The sequence below is a fragment of the Halichoerus grypus genome, chromosome 3 (genome assembly GCF_964656455.1).
Source record: "Halichoerus grypus chromosome 3, mHalGry1.hap1.1, whole genome shotgun sequence".
Lineage (NCBI taxonomy): Eukaryota > Metazoa > Chordata > Mammalia > Carnivora > Phocidae > Halichoerus > Halichoerus grypus.
The window spans coordinates 85395552-85409223 of NC_135714.1; the positions used below are offsets into that span (position 1 = coordinate 85395552).

At 37.7% G+C, this 13672-nt stretch overlaps 1 long non-coding RNA gene across 1 annotated transcript; it reads left to right on the top strand.

The window, feature by feature from the left end:
- Positions 1 to 1457: 1457 nt before the first annotated feature.
- LOC118537395 (uncharacterized) lies at positions 1458 to 13047 on the top strand. The gene is made up of 3 exons (XR_004918120.2): positions 1458 to 1536; positions 11813 to 11923; positions 12865 to 13047. It is a non-coding gene; the product is annotated as an uncharacterized LOC118537395 (long non-coding RNA).
- The last annotated feature ends 625 nt before the right edge of the window (positions 13048 to 13672 follow it).

Here is a 13672-nt window from a genome sequence, read left to right on the forward strand (position 1 = left end):
CACAAATACCTAAGATTGCTCAAGGCAAGAGCATGTGTTCACTATAATTCCTACTGAAAAGATGAAATCTTTGAGATTCATGTCATACTTTATAGAGATGCTGTGGTAAACAAAAATTATCAAGGCATCTAAGCATCATCTAGGGAAGAAGGTTCAGTTTAGTTTGAAGTAAACATATTTTCTCTTACCTTTCTCCTGCCTTCTCCTTGTATTGCAGTTCAGTAGGTGACATAGCACTCTCCTCTCCTTGCTAGAGTATCCTTGTAATGGAAACAAAGGACAAGAACTATGGCAAACCAGTGTCTCTATCTGCATCTCTAATGCCCTTATATACACTTCAAGACTGGGGAAAACATTTTTAAAAAGCTCTCACCACCTCTTCTGCCTCAACAAACAGTAACATTATAGCAAAGTAAGCCCAACCCAGTGAGGGCAACCAGCAAAAAACCCAACCTTCTGACTTGTCCCTTTAACTCAGCATTGCAAAACCAGCAGATTACACAGGAGATACTGCCAGAAAAAGCTTCCCTCAAGAGTTATTAGCAGCACAACCATATTTTAGGATAACATAGAGAAAAATATGTTCTAGGAGTGTGGAAGTGCAAGGGGAGTATATTACTGAGATGAAAAATGGACAAATTAATTTTTGACAACTATGCGAGTTTCCTTCTTTGTCCCTAAATTCTCCCCCTAGCTCTTACACCCTACACATTTTCTTTCTTTTTTTTTAAAGATTTTATTTATTAGAAAGAGAGAGAGAGAGAGAATGAATGGGGGAGGGGCAGAGGGAGAGGGAGAGACAGACTCCCCGCTGAGAAGGAAGACCAATGCTGGGCTCCATCCCAGGACCCTGGGGTCATGACCTGAGCTGAAGGCAGATGCTTAACTGACTGAGCCACCCAGGCACCCCCACCCTACACATTTTCTGTGGGTTTCTATCATTTCCTCATTCCTGAGGAAACAGATCTAGAAGAAAGTGGACTCTTCCCTAAGCTCCAAAACTCTTCAGAGTACCTTGGTAAGTTGATACCATATTCTAGACTAGGGAAATAGGACAGGAAAAGCAGAATACATTTGTATATGATTTTCTTACAAATATTTACAGAATTAGAGTCAAATACTCTAATTCTTAGCTACTGCTAAGGGTTTTCTTGTGTGAGTGTGGTTAATTTGGATTTGTTTCATCTTAGGTGAAGACTGGTGTCAGCAATTCTAGTGAATATTAGAAAAGTGTCAAAAAAAGGAAGGAAGGAAGGAAGGAAGGAAGGAAGGAAGGAAGGAAGGAAGGAAGGAAGAAAGAAAGAAAGAAAGAAAGAAAGAAAGAAAGAAAGAAAGAAAGAAAGAAGAAAGAAAGAAAGAAAGAAAGAAAGAAAGAAAGAAAGAAAGAAAGAAAGAAAGAAAGAAAGAAAAAGAAAGAAAGAAAGAAAAAAAGAAGGAAAGAAGAAAGGAAGGAAGTCTATTCTTCAGATACAGTTCAGGCCATGAACACATCATGTTTCCCTGTCCTGTGGAGCTTTATTATTTTTCTTTAAAGAGGTATAATTGACATATAACATTATATTACTTTCAAGTATACAATATAATGATTCAATATCTGTATATATTGCAAAATGATCACCACAATAAGTGTAGTTAACATATAGTATAGGTCATACACACACCACATCTCCCTGTCCTGTGGAGTTTTATTCTAACATTTATATTGAAACGGTCACCAAAGTTGGGTTCCATTTGGGTTTTAAAGCATTGGAATAGGAAAGTGCCAAAGGTAATCATCTAATGAGCAAAATCTCTCCCTTTTATGCTGAGATTGAAATTGGGACCTTGAAATAGTTGGTTACTTTAATTTGATAGCTCATATCAAGGAATGGTTTAATGTTAATGTATGAATTTCAAGAGTTTCAGTACATTTAAGGAGAGTGGAGAGGACATTTTAATTACTGTGAAGCTACACATGATCACCAATATTTTCTTATTATTTTGTAAATAACACCAAACCTTTTTTATCTCCATCAGCCCCAACCACTGTGGTACCATTTTGCATGCAGACCACTCAGGCTGAGGAGCATTAAATTTAATTTGTGCAAAAGTTGAAGGTGGAAAAGCGTGAAATTAACTTGACGCATTTTTACGGCATTTTCTCTCTCTTAGCTTCTCCCAGCTTTTCCAATCCAGAACGATTTGATTGACTGTGTCAGGATCTCCCCATCCCTGGAGTTTCTCTCTACTCTGTTCAGTGAGATTTGCGGGCTTCTGTTAATGTGTAGCTCATTCTTCCTTAGTCTACAGGCAACCCAGGTAAAGGAAACACTGATTTATTTGGTTTGATATTTACACTGGCAGGGCTTCAGTCTGTGCTCAAGGTTCGCTCTTCTTGGTGACTCATCCCTTTCAGGAGTGTGTGTGTGTGTGTGTGTGTGTGTGTGTGTGTGTGTGTGTGTGTGAAACAGCCCAAGATGACTCAACTCATTCAAGAAATCATTCAGCCTGGTCCAAACAGTTTGAAAAGCTTTTGAAAGAAAGCTAAACCTTGTATAAGGCTATGCAAGACAAAACAACCTATCAACAATTGGTTGCTAGTATAATACCTACCAATTTGTAAGTTACAGAGACATCTCAACCTGGGTGTGAGGGATAAAGATGAGGTATCCCATATTATATCAATAAAGGAAGCACTTCTACACAATTTGAAAAGTCCATAGAATAAGAGCTGATTGAAGATGATTATGTTTAGAAAGAAAAAGAGAGATGGAAATAAGACTATAGGTTGCCCACTGTAGAGTTCATTTAATGACCAATTGTTAAGCATTATAAGAAATGCCTGCACCAGGCAGTACAAGCATTCCTCTGATTATTAAAAATCCAGAAAGCCATTGCTATCAATTCTGTTCATCTTCTGATATGATCACTCCACTAGTTTTATTCAAATAACCTGGTTGTCCAGAGATTTTTAAAGTTTTGTCAGGAGAGGCTTGCAAAGGAATGTATTTGCAATGTTGAAAAGGATAATAAAAAGAAAAACAAAATGTTTAAACACCACAGATTGGAAATCTCACAGTATGCCATTATGTTCATTATTATTGAAAAAGTAATGATCAGTGCATATTTTGTGCACTTTATAGAAATAACCATGTAGTAATTTTTTAAAAGGTACCTATTTAAAATTTTTTCTGCTCATGACCGTGTGTCTTTTTCAGTGCTGGCTGGTTTTCCTTAAAAGAACCTCTTCTACCACACTAAATAATTGATGTCTTTTTTGAGAAAATGAGGTGTTTCTCACCCCAAATATCCCAAAGGACTTGTACTTCGTTTACCAATACCCAACACAAAACCAGACAACCTGATTCTGTCTACTGTATATGGTATATCCATGGATAGTGGGCTCTTAAGGTGCAGGTTTTATGCAGCATCATGCATTTATACTTGATAAATATGAGCAAATAAATACACATGATTCATGCCTTGATTCTATGAAACACAAAGAAAGGCCTTCCATTTCTGAAAGGAGTATAGAAAGGAATAATTAAAATGACACAGGCTCATTGGCAGTGGCCTTGAAGGAAAGTTTAAAGGGACAAATAATAAACCTATAATTTAGAAAAATAGGACCAGCTTTCTGTTAATACTGAAAACATAGAAACACCAAAGAGACAGAGAAAAAAACATGAACATGAGAGAACATTTGTGTGTTGGGAAAGAAGGGGCAGATTTATTTGTCCTTTTCAAAAATAATACTCATAGAAACTCACAAGATAGGGATTTTCATCCTCATTGCACAAATGAGAAAACTGAAGATCTGAGAAACTATTGCTAGTTGAAAGTTATACAAATAGAACATAATGGAACTAAGATAAACTCCAGTTCTAACAAATTCAGAATTTCATTCTCGTCAGTTTAAGAAAAGTGTCTCAGAGAAGTTTATGCCTGTGCTAAATTCTGAAAAAAAAAAAAAAAGAGAATTAAAGCCTGTTTTATGAACAGGTAAACATTGGAGAAAGAATATGTCACACAGAGGGGGATTTTAATAATAGCTATCAATTAAAGTATTTACTGTGTGTTCGATATTTAATGCACAGGTTACATAACTATCAAATTAACATACAATATCTTATTTGGTTCCCTTAACAATCTTATAAAGTAGGTAATAGTACATTTATTTAAGGCAAAACTGAACATAAGAAAGCTTAGAGTAAACTACTGTATGTCAGCCTTCCTTGGAGTCAAGTCCAAAAGGGTCTCTAAAATCTATGTTCTTTCCAAAGTCTTAGGATCACTAGCACATCTGGATTAGAGTGGGTGGGAAGGAAAGTGGTAGAATTGAGCCTGGTGGGCCGAACAGAGGCCAGGTCACAAAAAGCTGTGTAAGCCAAGGGAGGGTGTTTATACCTTATTTTTGGTTAATGAGATACCTTTGAATAATATTAAATGAGGAATGGCATGACCATACTGAAGCTTTAAGGTCATTCTGGTAAGGTACAAATTGGAGAGACTCACACAAATTGGAAGGCAAACAGACCACTAGGTAGACAATTTAAATAATTCAAAGCAATAAATAATGCCATTTAGTTAAGTAACCATGGGATTGGATTAGATGAGGAAGATTCTAGATATATTAAAGAGGTAAAAATGACAGGTGACAAGATATAGACCAATAGATTTCCTTGCTAAGAAAGGAGTCTGTAATTATTCCCAGTTCTCTGATTTGGTTACTGCATAAGTCAAGGGCATACTAGAGTTGCTGGGAAGCAAATAAGCAACATCTAACAAAGATCCAGTTATCAGGCTAGATTCAAAATTCATGGGAATGTTTTCGTATAGTTAGGATTCAAAAATGGTACCATTAGAATTAATTTGGAGAACACGTGAAAAAACAATTTATCTTTAAAATTATAAGATAGGTGATTTCTATGTTTGAAAGCATATTATTTGTTTTTATGTTTAACTTTGCACCACGTCCCTAAAATGTAAACTCCTTGAGGACAAGATTTGTATTCTTGTTACCACTCTAAACTCAGCATATAGAATAATCCACAATATAGAGTAAGACTCAGTAAGTATGTGTGCATTGGATGACTGTGCGTCACATATGACTGAGATCCTGATTACAGGAATCCTCATAGTTTACGTAGCATCTTCAGCTAAGTGTTCATGCAATATTTTATTTCTGACCCTGTCAGATCAATAAAATTGAGGTCATTTCTGACATTCTGAGAGGACAGAAATGAGAAATGTAGTGACAAACTCCCTGAACTCTGGCCTTACCTTCTTCCTGCAAATAATGAGCACCACATTAATTTTCAGATTGGACATTCTTAAAATTCCCTGAAAAATCAATACTACAAAGTGGTAAGACTAAGGTTAGGTGATTGATTCATCAATTGATTTTCTTTTAATTTTTCTGGCAAAAGATGTTTTTTTTTCAAGGTCAGTGATAACTACCTACTCTCTAACTCCTTTCCCTAATCTCTTTCTCCCTCTTGCTGCATTTAACTTTGAGGACCAACCAGTGCTGGATAAAATGTCTTGAGCCTTCCAACTCAATCAGTTCTAATGAAGTAGAAATGAGGGTACATATGATATCAGGAACACAGAGTCTAGGACATACCTGTGAAGGAGCAGAGTCAGTAAACAGGAATGAGCTCAGAGACCCAGAAAATCCAAACATGGTTATAAACCCAAAGTCAGAATACCATGGAGAGAATCGGAAGTTTGGTTCAGAGTCAAGAAATGCAAGAGAGAAGTAGATCATGGAAACAGAGAGAGGATGTTCACCTGACTCAGAGGCTCACCCTTTCTTTTCCTCAGGTCCATCTCAGCAGGGATCTCTGGAAAAGTGTCCCATTCTGTATATACCTTTTCTCTCTTCTCTGTCTCCAGATTTTCTTGATCTTTCATAGTTCTCTAAGGTTCATCCTCATCCCTTGGACCATCCCCCCCACAAAATCTTATATTCTAATAGTTTCAGGTATCCCCATAATGCTAATTATAGCAAAGTTCCTCTTTCTATCCATGTTGATTCTTTCTTGAATCCATTTCATAGAATTAACTGCATACAAAACATCTTCAGTTACAAATACTAGCGAATTTCAAATACAATAATACTACAAAATATATTGGCACTGTTTGTTGTTGTTGTTGTTTTACCTATTTCCATTGTTACTAGCTGCATCTGAGTGCTCCTCACCTTGTGTCCAGATTGCTGCAGTGCATCCTCATCTGGTAATTCTTTCAATCTTTTCTACTTCAAATCCAATTTATACCTAACTTTGAATCAAAGAAAACTCAAACTCCATTTTTATTATATTATTCCTCTGACTTAAAAGAAAAAAAAAACTTAATTAGCTTTCCCTTACAATGAAGTTTCTTAACCAATATTGTATAGGAACTTGCCTTTTTTGAGTTTTCAAAAGCACTAACTAGAGGTTGTATAATGACTAGACCCTGTTAAGAGGAGCCCAGTCATATTAAAGAGGGCACGTACTGCATGGAGCACTGGGTGTTATACGCAAACAATGAATCATGGAACACTACATCAAAAACTAAGGATGTAATGTATGGTGATTAATGTAACATAATAATAAAAAAAAAAAAAGCCTAAAAAAAAAAAAAAAAGAGGAGCCCAATCCTGGATGCTGTATTTAGAGGCCCCATTGCACCCTCCCTTGATCATGGCTCCCTCCAATCCCCCACCCTCTACCTCTGACAAGCAATTTAGACCAGAGCAGTTACCCATCAAGAGTTTTTGTTCCCTAATCTGAACTACATTCCAGATACCTGCCTAGGGCCTACCCGTGTGAGCCTCTTTCCTGAGTCCATCTTCCTAATAAGGAGTCATGAAGCAAATCTGTGCATGTTTAAGGTCCAGAGAGTGGCCAAGGAATAAATGTTTACAGAGGGTATAGATAAAGTTGGAACATGTGTGGTTAAGTGTCCCAGAAGTCATAGTGAAGGATGGGGTTAAGGGTAGGAAGAGAAGGGGTATAGGCTGTAGGCCCCCTACTGTCTTTTTCTGAGATAAACTCTAAGGGTATGGTAGTAGTTTTCTATTGGTGCATAAACAAATTACCACAAACTTACCAACTTCAAACACCACCAATTTATTATCTCACAGTTCTGTAGGTCAGAAATCCAAATGGGCTCAGATGAGTTCTCTGCTTAAGGTCTCATAAGGCCAAAGATATGGTGCTGGCTGGGCTAGAGTATTATGGAGGATTTGGAGAAGAATCTTCTTCCAGGCTCAGCTAGGTTTTGGCAGAATTCAGTTCCCCATAGTTGTAGGACTGAGTCACCATTCCCTTGTAACCATCATCCAGGGGCCATTCCCTTATCTTCTGAAGGCCACCTGCATTTCTGCTCATATGGCACCTTCATCTTCAGACCAGCAATAGTTCATGGAGTCTTCATCTTTCTGACTTTCTCTTCAGCTAGTATATAGAAAAAGCTCTGTGTCTTTAATGGTTCATATGATAACTTTGGCCCACCAAGAAAATCCGGATAAAAGCCCTATTTTAAGGTCAGTTTTGCCATGCAAATTTACCTAATGAGCAATAGCTCATCATATTTACAGGTTCTGGGGATTAGGGCCGGATGCGTTTGGAAGCTGTATTAATTGGTTTGCTAAGGCTGCCAAACCAAAGTCCCACAGACTGGGTGGCTTAAGCAACAGAAATTTATTTTCTTACAGTTCTGGAGGCTCAAAATTTGGGGTCAAGGTGTCAGCAGGATTGGTTTCTTTGGAGGCCTCTTCACTGACTTCTAGATGATCGACCTCTCCCTGTGTCTTCCCATCTTCTTCCCTTTGTACATGCTGTGTCCTATTTTTTTTTCTTATAAGAATGCCAATCATATTGGATTAGGGCCCACTCCAATGACATCCTTTTAAACTTAATTATCTCTTTAAAGACACTATCTCCAAATATAGTCACATTCTGAGGTACTGGGGGGTTAGAACTTCAACATATGAATTTGGAAGGGACATAATTCAGTGCATGATAAAGGCTACTTTTAGAAGTCTGCCTACCACAAGAATGCTAAATGTGAACCTGGCCTTGCAGCTTTGGCCTGAGAAGGCATACTTGTCAATGTAGGAAGATAAAACATATTACGCTTAATAGTTTTCCAACTTTGCTATTTTAAGTATTTCGATATATGGTATGTATTCCTGCTCCAATGCTGCAGACCTGGTGGGTGGCCTGGATAGAGAAGTGAGGAATCTAAAAGGAAATGAACAGAGCCTGAGGCTGCCTTTCTATGGTAAGCAACTGCGGTGGCAGTGGCCACACTGGAGTCTGTGAGGTGAAGCCTAAGGATCTACTGATACATCTAAGCCTAGTGAATGGGGAATAAGGCCTGTTTTCCTTAACCTGTTATCACTAAGAGTACATACAGTCAATCAGGTGTTTTTTGATCATCCTTGTAAGATGGAATGTCATGCTCATTTTCCCACTCTCTCCTCCACACCATGCCCCACACAATCTGACTGGCTGGCTCCTTTCTGTTGGAGCCAATTCTCTTAGTCCTTCAGGGCTGCTGTAACATGTTTACAATCCACCAAGATTGGGTGGCTTACAAATAACAAAATACTCTTTATCCCTCATGATTTTGGAGGCTAGAAAGTCCAAGATCAAGATGCTGGTGGATTAAGTGTCTGTTAAGAGCCTGGTTCTTGGATGGCTGTCTTATCTTTGTGTCCTCACATGGTAGAAGAGTCCAGGGTGCTCTCTGGGGTCTTTTATAAGGGTACTAATTGCATTCATGAGTGCTCTGCTCTTACGATCTATTCACCTCCCAAAGGCCGCACCTCCAAGTACCAACGTATTGGGGATTAGGTTTCAACATACATATTCAGGGGAACACAAACATTCAGTCGATGGCACCAACTTTCCATAAAATCCTCTCTCTTAACTTCTAAGACATGTTCTTGCCTGTTTTAGTCATTTGAAACTTAGCATTTCCAATTTTACACAAACTTCTAAGTTTTTTACATCATAAACATCATACAATATCTCTTCTAGATTATGATTGTGTTGAGTTCAAGTTCCATGGCTTATACATACATCTCCCCTTGTTCCCTCATATAGAGGGAATGCACCATACTTGTTAAATACTCAGATGAAATGAATTCAGGTTATTTTCCCAATGTTTGCTCCTTATGGATGCTACATGAAAAATGATTTGGCATTAAAATAAGTTCGGGCAGTTTTTACAAGGTTAAAACATGTTTCTGTACTTTAAGATGTCTCAGAATCTTTAGTATATGACTCTGTATGGTTACTATCCAAGAGAGAATAATAATGAAGAGTTTATCAAACTTATTGGCCTTTTATTTCAAGAGCATCTTATGTAACTAATGTTCCAGAATATACACTTTTTAAAAGGCTGGCTTAAGAGCTAGTCCTCACCAACTCTTTTTAATATAAATATGTATTATTTATAAGTAGCATATAAAATAATTTCACATATTCATATGTATTTAAAAGGCTAGTCTTTATCCTAAATTGCCCAACTATGGGCAAATGATCAGGCTATATTAAAACTTCTATCTCATATGCCAATTTCCCACTTATTCAAGGTCTTCAGGGAAAAAAAAAAAAAAACACTTCAGGTCCTTTTCACAAAGTTTAGTGATGGATTGAACTCTGTCCATTGAGAAAATATCAGAGTAAGCAGCTTTATATAAAAACATAAAATATTAAGATTTCAGTTATTAACTGAAATCTATTAAGGAGGGAGAACACAGAATATCTGGCTCTAGAGGGCATTTAATTCTTTATTGCTAAACAAATGGTTTTGACATCTGTGAGGCTGATCTTATCAGGTTTTCCTAGGTTGTAACCTCCATGAAAATGGACACAGCAGCTTTCTTAAGTTTTACAGAGTCTTAAGTGTATATTATCTAAAAATGTTGATGATAACAATGAACAGATGATTTTTTGCTCCATCACAAAGATGTTGTGAAAATTAATGACAGGCAGTCTGATAAGTGCTTGGAGTTCCTTTGGGGAAGACTATATAAAAAATACAGTACTTTCATATAATAAAGTCTTTGTCTAAGTACCTAAGCACTTGTGTGTTAGATTATTTTAAAATACATAGTCAATGAGGCATTAACCTCTTTGAGATGTAGGGAGATAAAGTTTATGATTGGTATGAGTGTCCAAACATTAAGCTATCACGCTGGGTCCGGTGGGTAAATCCTTGACTTAGTCTTCCTGTTTTTTCATTATTTACAAATATCAAAGTTCCAAGATGTAACCTCCAGAGAGCTGATGAGAATTGCCAGTCCCAGAACCCATTCTTATTATTTTAGCTGACCCACAAGTAACTATGTTGTGGAAAACTTTATCTAATTTGTAATAATGCCATGGAACTGAATTTTCCATTAAAACTTTCATACATTGTATTTTCCTCAAATACTTTTGCTTTTTTTTTTCTAATTGAATTTCTCACTTTTGAAGCCAGAGTTTCTTTTATCAATACTGTTATTAGCATTTGCATTCCTATTTTTAACTCCCATTTCAAGGCATGCCTTGAAAACATTTTGTTGAAAGCAGTTATTTGCCATGTTAAGAGTGTTGTAGTTCAGCAAAATTGAAAAATACATCTACTGCATTAGTAACATAAGAACAAAAATGTATTTTATCACTTTGAGTATGTAAACACACAGGAAAGAGAAAATCAAATAATAGAACTAAGAGGAGACACAGTCTAATGGACTCAGCAGAGAATTAGGAGCCAAAAATATCTGAGCTCAAACCCTGGCTCCAATACAGGGCTCTATGTCCTTGAGTATGTTCTTTTCTCTTTGTGGGGCGGGGAAGCAAAGCACACACACACACACACACACACACACACACACACACACACACACACACAAAACAAAAAAAACCTCACTGTAGTAGAAATACGGGAGGGTGGTCAGAAACATGACAGATATTTCAGTATTTTCTAAAGCAAGATTTTCACTTTAGCTATGACTGTTTTTATTTCCACCGGCTTTTGTCACAAACTTGACACTGTCTCTGTTTATGCCACCCTAATTCTAATTGTTTTGTCTCCATACCCTTTGAACTTGAATGCTTCCCAGGCATAAGTAAATCATTTGAAAGTCCTGAATCAAACAGCCTGACTCTTCATTCTTGTACTACACCCGGGCATGCAGTTATATATTTTTTAAAGGGACAACGAGTTCAGGAAGCAGAATATGCATGCCTGTGGTCTCAAGTTTCTCTAAGGGTTTAACCAGGTTGAATATATTCTGTTACATGCAATCACCATCTGTGATGTTTGGACAGGAAATAGAATGCATGGCACCTCACCAGCAACTTGTATAAACTTGTCATTTTAATTAGTCAGGGACCATTTGTGTGAGGGCTTCTACATCACCTCACAAAAAGCAATGATCTCCTCACATGAGCAAAACATCCTAAAATACAACTTGAAGGCAGAACTGTGTACTGTGCCTTTGTATTTCCAGCATCTAACAAAGTGTTGGATATATAGAGAGGGCCAAATGAGTATTTGTTAAATTGACCTGAATAAGTTTCTGTTCAGAACTACACAAGTAATAGTATTTCCCCAGGAACCAGTTAGGGGAAAATGAATGGGTACAGACTATAATTCAGCTCCTTTACCATCCTCTTTCTTAGGTGTGCCTGCTGCTGCTACATTAGTCACCGTCCCATGCAAGGACTGCCACCATAGCCTGGACTCTAACCCAGGAGAATCCTTCTCCAGATGTTGTATCTTGGCATCCCGGACAGACTGCTGCAAGTGTCATCTCCTCTTCTGTCCCTTTCTATTCTTCCTACAGGCCTGTCTTACATAGGAAGGGCTCCTCCTCTCTTCCCACAATGGGCTTCTTAGAATTTCTCTGGACAGCAGTAGAAAACTTCCCTCAACTACTCCAACCCCTCTCTATCTTGTGAGTTAACACTACCAACCCTTCATTGTCCCCTGGGCAGATTACTTCTTCTGCCATAGTCTTCCTGCGGCCATTTCAATCCTTTTTGCTGTGGAGGCTTGCTGCAGTATGAAAGACATAATTTCAGTAAATCACTACAGCTACTGCCCTAAAAGTATCCTCTTATTTGAGTTTTTGCATAAAGACGCCACCACATCTCTGGAAGATAAAATATGTACATACTTCCAAATTAAATCCTTTTTAAAATTCATGAGGTTCTTGAGGTTCTATATATAAACTGGAACTATTAGGGAATAGACTTTCTTCCCAGAATATTCCTTTGTTGGACCTCTTTCCTTCCCTGTCTCACCCAAATGAGACAAAGGCAAAATGGTACTGTCTCTCAGGGAGTTTGGTTTTATCAAATGTGCAAGTGGAAAAGCCCCACATAAAACTTCCTTTCCTAGACAGAAAGGTGAGCGTGATACATGTTACTTTTAATGGGAAGTAAGTCTGTTTGGGGGTTAACTGCTTTGTACAGGCCATGAAAATACGGGGGTTCTGCTCCAGCCAGGTCAATTCCTTAGCCTTTGGCCAAGCCTAAGTCTCTCAGTGTATGTTAAACTCAGTGGGATGGAAGGATAGAGGGACTGAGAGAACCCTAACTATGCCAAGTTGCCCTCTGGTACAGTTAGAGATCTGCCCCACAATCTAGCTCTGCAGCTAGGTGTAGGCTTAGATGACAATAAGTTGAGGGTAGAAGAAACAAGAGTAGATGGTGTCTCTAAGCTTAGTGGGTAAAGAGGAATGGATTAAGAGACAACATTTCACTTTGAAAAAAACATTGATATAATGGACTCCAGCCATAAATTCTCTTTAGAAGAACTTTGACATTTTCTCTTATATCCTATACTTTGATAAGTAAAGTCTTTTTTTTTTTTTTTTTTTTTTTTAATTTATAGGCTGGGACCTAAGAGAGGGAGATGGCTATGTAAGAGAAAAACAAATGGAATACATATGGCATATTGACTTTTCACTGAGTCTGGAACAATTGACTGCTCAAACATTCTACCAATGAGGATATGAATGATTGAGGTATGAGTTCAGCCTAAAAACGTGTTAATACAGACAGAGAAGTAAATGCATGTAAAAGCTACAGACAGTAAAGCCCCAAATGCTCACAAGCCATTAAGTATATCTTATGGATTAAAGTGTGGCCCCCAAATTCATACTTGAAATCCTAACCCCCAATGTGATGGTATTAGGAGGTGGGGGCCTCTGGAGCATGATTAGATGATGAGGATGGAGCTGTCAGATTGGGATGAGTGCCCTAATAAAAGAGACCCCACTGAGCTTCCTTGTCCCTTCTGCCATATGAGGACACAGCCAAAAGACTATGAACCGGGAAGTCAGCTCTTGGGCTACCAGTACCTTGCTCTTGGACTTCTCAGCCTCTAGAACTGTGAGAAATAACTATTTATTGTTTAAGCCATGCAGTCTATGCTATTTTTTGTCATAGCAGCCCAAATAGACTGAGACAGTTTACATGGACCAAGAGAGAGATGTAGAGCCAAAAGGAAGCAGAAATTTGAAATCATTGCTTCAATGTCATCTAAAACAGGCAAAACAGAGAGTGACATAAAACTAGAAATTTGATAAAAACTAGCAAAGGACACTAATCACAATACGTTAGGCCATTGAAGTACCATGCAAGATTTCCAGTATATTATTACAAGACAAAATATCGAAGACTTGGAAAAGTCCAGAAAC